The following is a 14,139-nucleotide window of genomic DNA, read 5'->3' as shown; positions in this document are numbered from 1 at the left end:
GCCACTGAAGTAAATCCTGGATATAATCTACCTCTTTACCCCCTTCCCCCTTCCTGTTTGGTGCACCAGACTTACTCAACAAAAATGCATTTGCATTTTTTACAAAAATTGCCCTTTCTTAAAGCCTAGCACCAATGAGCTGAGCACTCTGGTCTATTGACTCTTCCAGCTTTCCTTTTCCCTCTAAATATTCCTGATCACATTGATGCAAAGGCCACAGAACCTCCTAATTAAGATCTGAATCTTTTCAATCAGGTCGAATAATTTTCTAATATTGTCACTGGTTATCCAAATTCATTGAGCTTTCTCTCCCTCCATTTTCTTACCTGTACAGTGAATTTAAAATAACAAACTCACTGAAATGTTCTAAGTATTAAAATAACCAATAGGTATTAGGTGTTTTGAACAGTCCTTGAATTATAATAAATGTCCAGTAATAGTAGCTGCTGTTATTCTTACCTCTGCGCCTTGGTGCCTGATATATGACAAATTGCTAAACTAATCAACATCTATGTAGTATATTAGGAGACAATAAGTCCCTTGAAATTAAGGTTACTGTTTCATTAGCCTTGTTTATTTGTATTATCTGGTGACTTTATATCGTTTGTGATAGCCATTTACATAAATACATTGAGCAATGCATTCCCAAGATGATACCTAAATGTATAATCTGGGTATGGTGGGATTGCATATTATCACCCAAGTCACAAGATAAGAGTGGCTGTTGAAAAATATTATTGAGCAATATAAGTGTACAGGAAAGGCTTTTTATGCCCACTGATCCATCAGCTCTGTTCTATCAATCTCATTGAGTATAAAACCAAGAAATCATTTATTCACACAAGTTGCAAATACAGAACGTTTAATGGTTTCCTTATTTAAACTGTGTTTCAAAATTGTCATCACAAATCATCACTATTAACAGTTAGTTGGTGATTATCAATTTGGTATTAACATGTAATAGCTAAAGCAATCATGGCACTAAATATAAAAATGTATATTTTTATTTTTAAGTGCATGTTTTTCTTTTATTTTAAATGTTAAAAAAGAACAATATTGTACTAACTGCCTAAGAATTTGTTATTGTTTATTCATTTTAATGGCTAAAAAATGGAGGCCTGGATATGACCTAAAAACATTTTATGGACAACTCTCTTTTTTTGTTTGTTTCTTTTGCTTATTTTATTATTCACGCTATTTTTATGGCATAACAATACACCAGTTGTCTCTAGATAAATTGAATTTTAAGAAACAAATATACCTTAAATCATATTTTTTTCAGAGCTTACCCAGAAATCAGATATTTTTAATACTGTTTTGCATTTTCAAGACTTCCTAAAGTAGTTTCATTTTCATGGAGTTTTTCCTAAGAAATGCTGTCCACCAGAGAACAGTTATTTCAGTTAAATAATTTATTGGCAACTCAACAACCACAATAGCTGATGAAATATGTTGAGACAAGGAATAGTCAAGTATGGTGAATGTGAAATAAACCACAAATTTTAGAATAGGAAAAGCAGATGCCTGGAAAAATGAAGAATAATATCAATAAAATCATGTTATATTTGTTTTTAATATTTTAAGCTGAGAAATAGTGATATTTAGGTAAGAAAAGATTTTGTAAAAATATAAGTTAAAATATAAAAAGAAGGAAGCTATCTTATGATAAAGCTCTATTCCACACACATATAAAAAGCCTTAGACTTACTTCAACACCTAGATAGGGTGATGGACAGAAATAAATGAATTTTGATAGAGTATGCTGTCACTGATACATAGCATCATGTGTGACTATCATATAGTCCATATTTTATTCTCTACACACAGTACTTCTATCTCTAGAAAATCAGAGAGTGAAACAGAAAATAAAATGTAGGAGAAAAAGTAAAGGAGTGTTCTCAGTTTTACTGTACTAACAATCACCATTAGTGACCCAGTTTTGTTTTATATTTTTCCCTTCCAAGGAAAGAATCTGTATACTCCCATAAGTTTTGTATAAAAGTCCCTCAAGGCTACATTGTGACTATGCTTCTTTGGGACAAATTTAGCCTGAGGGATAGAAAGAGTTTTTAGGGTCCATAAGCCAAATCTCACATTAATATGGAGAAGTGCCCTATTATGATGATGGGTACCAGCTAATAGTAGAATTTCCTAATGTGCGAAAAAAAAATGTTTTTGCTGTTATCACAAGCTTTGTGCTGGGCGTACTGGTTTATTTTGGAGCCTGCAACTTGTGAAAGCTTCACCTTTTCCATTTTTAGAAAATGTGAAGCAGCAAAAAGGTTTTTGACAAACCGCAGATCCTGCAGTTTAATCGGCTTGATTGTGGGCGCCCCGCAACCTCTCCTTGTCCTTTATTTTCTTGGACCACTAACTGTTTTGGAAAAAAAAATCTGCTTCTGGATTATAGCTTTAAAAGAAAGTAATAGAATGTGATTATGGAAGATAAAAAAATCCACTTTATAAAAATATCATCAAGTAACAGGAGAGAAGATTCGCAGGAGCTCTTCAATGGTAAATCTCTCTTTCTCTTTCTATCTCTATCTACTCTCTTAATGCTTCCAAGCATAATTTTAATATATAGACTTATAGCACCTCTTTTATCTTGTTAATGGTGGACTTCATAGGGTGGTAATATACTATGTATGATCCAAAAACTAAGGAGTTTTTTGTATATTTGTAAGTGAATTTTTACTTTGTGTACATTTGTTCTGTGCATTGTGAAATAACTCTTTTTTTTCATTTTAAGGATTTTAAAGTATCGTTACTTGAAAATATTAACTAATTTATTTCCAAGTAACTCTTTATATTGGTGCTTACTTTGGATTTAATTTGGTTACAATAATTATACTGCAACTTAAAAATTATACATAATAAATTAACCAGTGGTCTTTCTAATTTGAGAAATTTTATCACAGTTAACTTCTCTCAAATTAAAATGAAAAAAGACGATAAATGAAGTTTAGTTTGAAAACAGGGAGCACTTTTTTTTTTTTTTTTTTTGAGATAGAGTCTTCCTATATTGTGCAGGCAGGCCTTCAAGTGAACTTCTGGGCACCAGAAATCCTCCTGCCTCAACTTCGTGAGTAGCTGGGACTACAGATGTGCACCACTGCTCCCATTCTTTTTCTAAATAACAAAAGAGAAAAGAAAATAAAATTAGAGGAAGAAAGACAGAATTTTAAAAGAAAAAATATATATTAGTAATACAAAAAATACCTAAAATCATAAAATGTGAAAAAGAGTAATCCCTACAATTGTATCCAATGCATATATTTAGATTAATAATCAGATTATCGAGTGAATTTGTAGTTAAAATTAAATAGCATCAAAACATCTTAATATAAAACCTAGTTATCACAGTAATCTATTTGAATGTAATTGAAATAAGTTTTTGCATAAAATTTTATGAAGAATTTTTTTGCTGCCCCTCCTCAGAAATTCTTAACCATATGTCTACTGAAACATTTGCTAGATTTAGTTATTTAGAACAAGAATATGTAGTTTATTACATTTATCAGTTTCATCTTTTTTTTAAGAGAGGATGAAATCTGAGAAAGATTTAAGTCACCAAAGATTTCTTACATAATTAGTTTAGAAAGAGATAAACTATTTGAAGTCTGTTTTTAACCAGAGACCATCTAGATGATTTTTTATTTGTTTCTATGCAATGATTATATGACTTAATAATCATACCTGCTATTTTAAAAACAGAGCTCAAAATCCTGCGTATTGTTATTGTGTCGATCATCCAAGAAGAAATACAAAATGTGTATACTCTTATATATTGTGGTCTTTCCTTCATGGGGTTTGTGCCTGCAGTTGTAGTGTCATTAATGAAACTAAGATTTTCAAAAGTTAAAAAAAATCTGGAGGAGAATATTTCATGTCCTCTCCAGCCTAATCGTCTGCTATTTCATATCATACCTGTTCAGTGATCTGACAAATTTACTGATTACATTTATAATCTTTAAATTTCTACTTGATACAATGTTTAATCTTTTGGAGTTTGATATTGGTAAGGTTAATTACCCTTCTGGAAATGATTGACTTGTTGATCTCATTCCACCAGCTAGAACAGTGAGTAGAAAATTATTCGTAGCAAACCAAAAGCTTCTCCAGATAATATTTTCAGTTAATGTGTTATTTATTCTTCATGATTTTATAGTACTATGTTGGATTTATTATGAGACTAAAACAAATCAAATTACTTTCCTCATTAGTTTTTCATTGTTTTCCTCCCATTTATATTTAAAGAAAACCAGCTTTTACTTGAAAAAATGACTTTCTAATCGAGTCTTAGCTGGCAATTTCCTCAAATTCTTGCTGTATTAAGGCAGACACAGTATAAAATCAATCTTGTCTAAAACAAGCATTGCTTGATTGAGCAAAAGTGACTATTGTCTCTGATATGCTATCTTCTATACGCCTTTTGCATCCGTGCACTTTCTATTGCATAGTTCAGTGAGTCTAGAATAAGTTGTACTATGGTAACAAATGATCTCAACATCTATCTATATAGCTTATTACAACAAAGTTTATATATTGCACACATTATATGTCTATCATGGACAGCTTTGGCTCTGCACCATCATTCTAAAATGAAGAACCAACCCCAATCTGAGACATAGTAGTCTTATGGCAGAAAGAAAAGAGCAAGAGCAGAACAATGAGCTGGATCTTAAAGCTTCTGCTCAGATGTGGCACAGGTTACTTGCAGTCATGTCCCATTACACTACATGTCATATGACTAAGTATAAAATCAGTGGTGTGGCAAGTGTAATCCTATTGCACGGGTGTCTGTTTGTAATGTTTTTGTCTCTGATATTACCAAAGAACTAAACCATTGATTATGACAATCTCTGCCTTAATTAAAGTGTTATGTCTTTATCTAATTGCAAAACTAGATATACTCACTGACTGAATTCTGAGAGGATTTTATAGACATCAGACTATTAAAATGTCTAGGATATAGACCAATTTTAGAATGAATTTGAGAAGCTATCATACACACATAGAAAGGGTAAAAATGTTGAGTATTATATTTGTAAAATGATAATCCATTTTCACTCACCATAAGTCACATTTGGGCATACACTTCAAGACCTTGCTATCATAAACTCATTCAACGAGCACAGTTTTATCTATTACTTTAAGTGTAAAACTGTATATGGTGCCGTCCAACTGAAGAAGAAAAAAATACCAGTTTCTTATCAGATAATGTAAAGAATGAAAGCCTATTGTTAAAATGATTAAGACCACAGAGGAGGAAACTAAGTAATTAACTTCATTTATTCCCAAAGAACTATGAGTCAATATTTTTGTTCTCACAGAATTACAAAACAAATAGCTTACGCGAGAGGGCTTATAGAAGTACAATTTTACTCTTCCTATGATTTTGGCTGTTTTACTTTCAAAATTGGATTCTGTGGCTTAGGATGACAACAGAACTTCAGAAAAAAATAAGTATTTAAAATCATCAAGCTGATATTCTCAAAAAGTAATGACAAATACCAATGCATGATGTAATTAGAGTCAAGTGTATAGTGTGATTAAAGAGAAATATTTTATATATACTATTTCAAAGAGAAGAATAATAAAACTATACTGCAAATAATTTTAGAATACGAGACAGTGCAAACATTAGGAAGGTTCCAAAACAGTGATTGTACCAAGGTTCATAACTGTAGCCAAGAAAGACTTTCTTATCAGGAGTCACATATAGTTATATATATGAATATATATATATATACGTATATATACACACATATATAATACATATATATACATCTAAAATATGTATATACATATACATCTTCCCAGCCTCTCATAAGAGAAAAATGGAAGGCGAGATGGATGGAGAGAAGAGAAAGAGAGGGAAATATTTTAAATTTGGAACTTTTCTAGCAATATCAATGACAGCTTTAAGTCTTTCCAATAATTTCACTATGTTATTTTAAAAGAAAATGACCAGTGTAAGTTGCAGTTATAACTGCTAGTAAATCATGGCTTAATGAAAACAATTATATTATATAGAATATATATTATACATATATATACACTTATATATGTGTATGTATACCTACATATATAATATACATACACATCTATATACACATGTATAATGTATATTATATACAGTATGTAACATATATGTGTGTATACGTGTGTGTGTATATACATATATATGTGTATATATACATATATATATAACAACATATATATATGTGTATATATATATATATATATATATATATATATATATAACAACATCAAAATATCTTCTGAAAGAAATAGGGACTCCAGAAACGTTGGTCGTACTGAACACTTGGGCACTTGGGTGATTTAGATTCAAAGGTTGCCTAATTAAAATGATAGCAAAGCATATACAAATCAACTAATAAGGATTCTCCAAAGAGTGTTTGTGTACACGCGTGTGTGTACAAGCACACAAATGTGTACATATGCATATATGTTGTGAATATGTATTTTGTATTTAATACTGTATGTTTCATAAGGTATATATACATGTAAATAATGTGTATATATTATAAAATACATATATATGAAAGTTTACAAGATCTTAATATATGAATAAACTCAAACATTTAAGCTCCAGGTTATTTTAGTTGTATGATAGTTTATAGAATTTCTGTTTATTTTCTAAGGGAAATGTTGTTTCAGTGTAATTTTTTAAAAAGCCTTCAGGGATGATCTTTTACCACTGGGCCTTTCTTCATGACCTTTTCATGAACCAAAACTGTCCCAAGAAATTTGTCCAGGCTGATGTAAAGTCTGCTGAAAAAGGCACTAAGAACTTTATTTAAGGCAGCAATTTTCCTAAAGAATCTTAAATGAAGGACACATATGTTAATTTTCTATTTGTATATTCTTTATGATCTCACTGAAAAATAAAAATGATAAAATTTTGAGTTTCAGGTTTCTACTCTAGTGACCATCAACAAAAAATTAGGTTTAGAAGTTGCTTACTTAAAAGATAGATGCCATACACATTCATGACCAATTACATTTATTTTCAGCCTGTGTTAGAGGCAGTATAAGACGAGATGATACAGAGGTATTGTAGGTCCTCTGATGTCCTAGGTGTCATTTCTTTGTTTTGATGGCGTCACCCCATAATATTTTAAATACGTGAAAATTTACCTTTGCCCAATATTAAGCATTATGGGTTTTCATATTTGCAAAATTGGAAAGCATTTTATAAATGTGTGTTTTCACTTCATTACAATTGTCTGTAATCTTAAAAAATAATTATTATGCATATTGGGAGATACTTGCAAAGGGAGAAAATCTTAACTATGAAAAGGTTTCAATTGCACAACTGAGAAGTTTGAGAGGTAAATTAATAGACATTTAGTTAAAATTTCTTAGTTTTTAATTTGCGTATCTTTTTTCATAGAAACTAAAACATTTTTCACAATTTAAATATTTTTCTGGTTGCTGGAAAAGTGTACTTGCCTTCCCTGAGCAATGTTCTATGGTGCCTCATGTATATATCAACCCCTGAAGGGTGTACTATAAATCTTTACCATTCATCTTTAGTCTTCTTTTCATAGACTTGGGAGCACAAAAAACCCTGTAATCTGGTTTAGATTATTACTTCTACATTTGCTAAGCATTCAGTATATATGGCCATCATTATACTCATCACATACTACAGTGTACTAACTTATTTGTGTGACTCCCTCTGTAAAACAGAGGAAAGGAGATGGGAGCACATTCCTTCATTTACTCAAATACATACATTTATTCTAATAGAGACATTCACAGAAAGTGTATATTTGTTAGATATTTTCGAATGTAACTCCCTGAAGGGCACTGTTCTATTCACTGAGGATATGGAAGCAACTAAAAAACAAGTCCCAGCTGGCCAGAAGGTTATAGTTTGGTTGTATGTCTAATTTAATTTTGCACCTAAAACCTTGCCTGATATGGTATGTTTAACAAGTATTTTCAGATTATTAATAAAATATTGAAATTGCATGTTTAAAGATAAGATTGTTTGAAATTACTTAAATTTGCATAATTTTAGTGTACATTCAATATTCAGTGTAACAACTTCAAGCCATTAGAAATATATATATATATATATATATATAAAACATCTACTAATTCTAATAAAAATCACTTGGAAATCTGCATGTAAATGAAATTAAACCTTAATTGATTTGTTTTTAATTTATTTATATCTATTGCCCAAATTACCTCATCTTCCCACCCTCTCATGAGAGACAAATGGAAGGCGAGATGGTTGGAGAGAAGAGAAAGTGAGGGAAATATTTTAAATTTGAAATGAAATTTTCTAGCAATATTAATGACAGCTTTAAATCTTTCCAATAATTTCACTATGTTATTTTAAAAGAAAATGACCAGTGTAAGTTGCAGTTCTAACTGCTAGTAAATCATGGCTTAATGAAAACAGTTACAGCAGAAAGTATAATGTTTTATTTGTTCTTAGTATGGCCCCGTAAGAACTAGCAGACATCAGATTTGTCAAAGTCACAACTCCTTTAGAATTTCCAGGAGAACACCAGGATCAAAGAAAAGAAATAGATAAGATAAAGAATTATCATCTATTTGTAATAGGAGTTTCCCATTTAAGTTTTACTTGTTACTATCATTTTAGAACAAGTGAAAAGTATGCTTGTTAGGAATCTTTACCTGACACTAATGGAACCTCTTTTGACAGATTTTTTTAAACAAAAATTATATGGTGTGAATAAAAAAAAAAAAACAACTGTCAGGTTGGATCAGTTATTTTGTATCTGCCGGTACCTGCTTGGCTCACATAATTTCCCCAAAGATAGGTGAAAAACTCATTTGTACAAGCAGATTCTCTACATTATTAGAGAAGATGTATATTTTTTCTTGTCAGACATGTATATTCTAATTATCATTATACTACTGAATTCAACAATATTCTGTGTGTTAGAGTGATATTTTCAACCAGCATGATGACTGCATTGAGTCAATGTGGAATAGAGATACCTGAAATAGTTAAAACCTCCATTGTGTAATTAGGCTATTTTAATTATACTTAATGTAGCTTATGTATGTTTTCTACAATATTTTGATTTGATCAATGCACTTTTCAAAAATAGGAATTGTATTTTATAGATCTTGCCAATGTTTGTAGTTTGTCTTATCATTTAAATTTGGTTTATAGTTATAAGCATATTTTATTTTACATCTTCATATTTCTCTCATCACCCTTCTCTCACTCATTGCTTGCTGACTTTATTGCTGTTTCTGGAATAGTCAATGCATGATCTTGCCTCAGGGTCTTTGTATTTATTGCTCCGTCGATTTAGAAAACACTTCATCAAAATATTAGCATAGTCTTCCTTCAGGTCTCAGATAAAATATTACCAATACAGAAGACTGCCTTGACCATCCCAAGCAAATGAATACTAGGATTCCTTCTATCCTATTATTTCATAACACTGTGTATGTCAGAAAGAAGCCCACACGTGGTATATGTTCTACAGACCACTGCTGGTTAGGGTCAAGGGAGAAAGGCTGACTCATTGCTAGCCTAGAAGGGTCCATCAGTAGAAGTCAAGAGGAATTTACACACCCTTTGCTGGGTCAGAGAGGTCCATCATCAAGAGTTAAGTGGACACCTGAACAATCTGAACACTCCTGACATGACTTTACAACCATCTCTCTGCTCCCACTGACCTTCATAGCCTCATCATTATTGTCTGCTTAGGAAAAATTAGGACTTAACTCATCATGTTCATTTTCTCATTTTATGTCAGTCACCAGAAGGAACTCAGAACTTCCAAGTCATTTCTGATCCCTAAGACTCTAATCCTCATCCTTTAATTTTCTCTGTCTCTGGATACTCTTTCACTATCCTCTCCGGAACTCAACAACAAAGCCCTTTTATCTTTCACTTTTGTATATTTCCCCCTTATAATCACCCCAAATGAAGCCTGATGACTCTGCATCACACAGCGGCTTTTAAAAGGTGGATATTTTAGCAGGGCGTGGTAGCTCACGCCTGTAATCCCAGCACTTTTGAAGGCCGAGGCAGGCGGATCACCTGAGGTTAGGAGTTAAAGACCAGCATGGCCAACAGGGTGAAACCCCGTCTATACTAAAAATACAAAAGTTAGCCAGGTGTGGTGGCAGGCACCTGTAATCCCAGCTACTTGGGAGACTGAGGCAGGAGAATTGCTTGAACCCGGGAGGCAGAGGTTGCAGTGAGCAGAGACGGCGCAATTGCACTCCAGCCTGGGTGACGAGGGTGAAACTCCATCTCAAAAAAAAAAAAGAAAAAAAAAGTGATATTTCTCTCATACTCCACTTAAGTCACTGAGATTGGGATTGGGATAACGTTCTTTGCTCCTCAGTGCCGCTTCCTGATCAGTACCATTTCTCCTCCCTAAAATCTCCTAGCTATGTTCTCCAGACATCAGTAGATATTCTCTGCTACTCTGCTACTACCCCATAGAGAAGTCTTCCACCAACCTCTGGCCCCTTCCCGACTTCTGTTAAGATTTTAGCTGTAGCTCACTGTCACTCTCTTCAACTCCATTCTTGTCATATATTATGGCAATTCCAATATCCACCCAGATGAGTCTTCAAAAATTCTAGTTTCTCAGTTGATTGACTCCTCTCCCACAAAGAACTTGTTTTCCATCTAATCACTAACTTCAGATAATTTCACCATCTCATGATGCATGTATCCAAGGGATGTTTGGTATGGTATTGACATTTGAGTTTTAAATGCTTGTATATACATTTGGGGTACCATTTTCTGATAACTTACCTATACACCTAGCATAAATTCTTTGCTTAAAATAATTCACTAAATTTTACTAATCCTATCACACAGTAAGGGATCCAATAAATGTCTGCCAAAAAATGCATATAGGATAATATATTCTATTTTTTAAATATATGGTAATATAGAAATATTCTATAGTTCCCAAAATAGTACAGTAAGAAAAAACAAAGGTTGGAAAGAAATACTACTTTAGAACCTGTATCTTTTTTCTTTACTTTAATAAGATTAAAATGTTTAATAAGGTTAATAACTTAACTAATGAATCTCCATTGCATACTTTTTTTGTTTTCACCAAATTTTACTTTTTTTTCAAATATATTAAATCCTCGGCCCAGCTTTGAATTGTCTTTACTTTCTTTTCTAAGTTATTTACATTATTTATTCAACTATGAAATTGTACAATTAATGTTACAAAGCATCTATTTTAGTATAATGAAATTTTCCAAAGCACATTTTAAATTTCATGTTTGAAAAATTCTGTTGTTTAAAATTTCTATTTACTTTAAATATTTGGTATGTTTCCTTTATCCAGAAAAAAAGGAAAAGCTTTTGTTAAAGTGAAATCCGGTTACTTACTAACAGTGTCATGAAATTACTGCTTAGCTGGGTTGTCAGTGTGAGCCTTTCATCACCAGTGGTGAAAAATGTTAATGACATCATAGTATTATGGGCAAATCAATAGAACATGTTAGTGTTTTACCTAATTCTCAAATAAATCAGTTATTCTTTAGTAGAGCCAGAGCCTAAATACTGAATTTTTTCAAACTACATCAAATCCGATTAGTGATTACAAATTGTCATTTGTTTGGATAAGCCAGAGTAAAATGTTTGCCAAATTCAGTACCTGCCTTCCATAATTCCTTTACCTTCATACATTACATTATCCCACACAAGATAGAGGGGTTGTTTGAAGAAATTTAAACTGACTTTTAATTAAGTGGAGCATATATTAATTGATTGGTAATTGTTTGATTTATATTAAATTTTAAGAATAAACTTGTTTATTTTTATAGGGTATTTAAAGTGCCCAGGTACTTACAATAACAAGTTGGACTGAACACATTGTATCTCAGGAATTAAGAATTTTTCCTAAAAGAAGGTAAGATAATTAAACTTATACACACTGGCATGTTAATAAGTTTTAGTGAAAATTTAGAGATACTACTACACTTCTGTGGCATATAATTTATAAGATAATTTTTAAAAATTAAGAGCACTTTCTTTTTTGTTTATATAGTCTTCTGTAGAATTATTTGGGTAGATGAGGGGGCTCCAACATTTAAAATAAAAATCAGTTTGTAGGAATTGCCATTTGAAATGTCAAGAGGTGGATTGCTACCATTTTGGTTTAAAAAAAAAAAAAATCTCCAGACTTGGGAATTTCACTGGGTTTGTGATGTTCCCCAGGAGCCACAGAGCAGAGATAGCTGGAATGTAAGCATATTGCTATCCACAAAAATCTTTTGGCTAACCTGCCCCTTCTACATTTATTGGCCCACATATGGTTACTATCATCCAGAATCCACTCAAAGGCTGAGTGCCACACTCAGGGTGAAGTCAGTTTATAATGTGTTACACCATCTTAATTTTGACCTCACATGTGAGATTGAAATATCACCTGTAAAGTAAAATACAGTCAGGAAATCTGAATGTATACATACTGTATTACTTATTTTAATGCTTTTCAACCATAAAGGTTTCTCAGGATTCATTTCATTGTATAAAGTAGGAAGAAAATTTGGCAACATTAACTTTACCATTCCATCACGGTTACGTATGTTGCTATTAAAAGGAATGGCTAGAATGAACAAAGAAATGAAAACATATTCTTGAAGATCTATATTGTATGGGACTGTTAAGAGAAAATAACACTGAATTTAAATATGCTTCTTTTTTTCTTATGGACCTTTAAGTAGAATAAAATTCATTTGTCAATTTTGTTTTGATTTTTATTTTAGTAAATCTGAAGAATTCACAATTTTATTGGGTTCCTTTTGATTTAACTGGATGATTATCCCCATTTGATGTGAACTGATACATTTTTCCTAGGTTATTCATATTAGTACCAATAAAAGTAAAAAATTTATGAAAAAATATATAATGCTACATGGAAATACCATTTACATACACAAAAACATTTATCACATCATATAAGGCAAAAATTTACTGATTTAAGAAGTATGTTGAAATTGTTAGAGTTCATATCAAATTGGTATGGATATTTGATTCTTTTATGGGAAATATACCTCATATCTTTAGAATTGGTAGAGCACTAAAAACCTCAAAAATGACTTGTAGTACCACTTCTCTAATACATACATGTACATTTATACATACATATATACACACATGTATATATAAATTAATACGTGTATATATACATATATGAATTTATATATATGTGTATATATTCATTATTTGGCTAGAATAATTTTCAGACTTCCACAATACTAATTTCCTGGATGTTATTTTTCATGAGTGCATCATACACACAAAGACAAAACACTTGCTTCCTTTTTCAGTAAATAATAAACCTCTCCTCCTTCAGTTACAATTGCTTCCCAGTTCACCAGTAAAGGAGGCAAGATTCATGAGACAAATTTCCTGGGTACTAATTAAAATCTGTTTCAAATGTATAAAGGCCAAAGTGATACATAGAGCTGGTGTCACTGTCATTGCCACCATTGTCTTTTAATGTTTATTTGGGATCTAACCAGTACTTAAAAATTCATTTATAAAAACATCAAGAGCTCATATGGATGAGTCTTAAATCACTGAATGCAATTGACAATATACACATTGAATTGAAACAGGATAGTGGATAGAAGTCAACCAATGAAAATTCATAAAATATTTAGCAAATATGACTAAAATCTGATGAAATTTTACTTCCAGATATTGCATCTAATTGAACTATTGTGGAACTTAATTTATGATTCTAAGTTTTGGGTAACACACATATAAGCTAGGATACATAAATATCAATTGGTTGGAAAATATCTGGTCATCTCAAATTGGGGGCTATCAGATCTTCATTTTATCTATTATTTTAGCTTTTTTTTTTTTTTTTTTTTTTTTTTTTTTTTACTGGAAGTAACCTGAAGAAGAATTGTTAACATATCAAATGAGTTTTGAAATAGCTTATACAAATAATTATTTAAAAGCGTAGACAATATATTTTTCTTGTCTAATTCTGTCAGTAAATAACTTATTTGCTTAAGCAATGCCTACATAGCAGGATCCATGATACATTTATTTCCTCTCCCAAATCTGAGAATAGTTCTGCCATTGTTGACTATTCCCTCAACATGGCTCCATATATG

The 14,139-nt window shown here is 31.5% G+C and overlaps 1 protein-coding gene across 6 annotated transcripts in view; it reads left to right on the top strand.

Annotated features, from left to right (window-relative positions):
• Positions 1-14,139, top strand: part of SEMA3A (semaphorin 3A) — a 553,763-nt gene that overhangs the window by 193,789 nt on the left and 345,835 nt on the right. For all 6 annotated transcript variants that reach the window (XM_034964343.3, XM_063606267.1, XM_063606269.1 and 3 more), the window contains one exon: positions 11,830-11,915. The gene's annotated coding sequence lies outside the window, so the exon portion shown is untranslated. The remainder of the gene's footprint in view (positions 1-11,829; positions 11,916-14,139) is intronic.

Source organism: Pan paniscus, chromosome 6 (assembly GCF_029289425.2).
Source record: "Pan paniscus chromosome 6, NHGRI_mPanPan1-v2.0_pri, whole genome shotgun sequence".
NCBI classification, from domain to species: Eukaryota; Metazoa; Chordata; class Mammalia; order Primates; family Hominidae; genus Pan; species Pan paniscus.
This window is presented reverse-complemented; position numbering and strand designations above follow the sequence as displayed.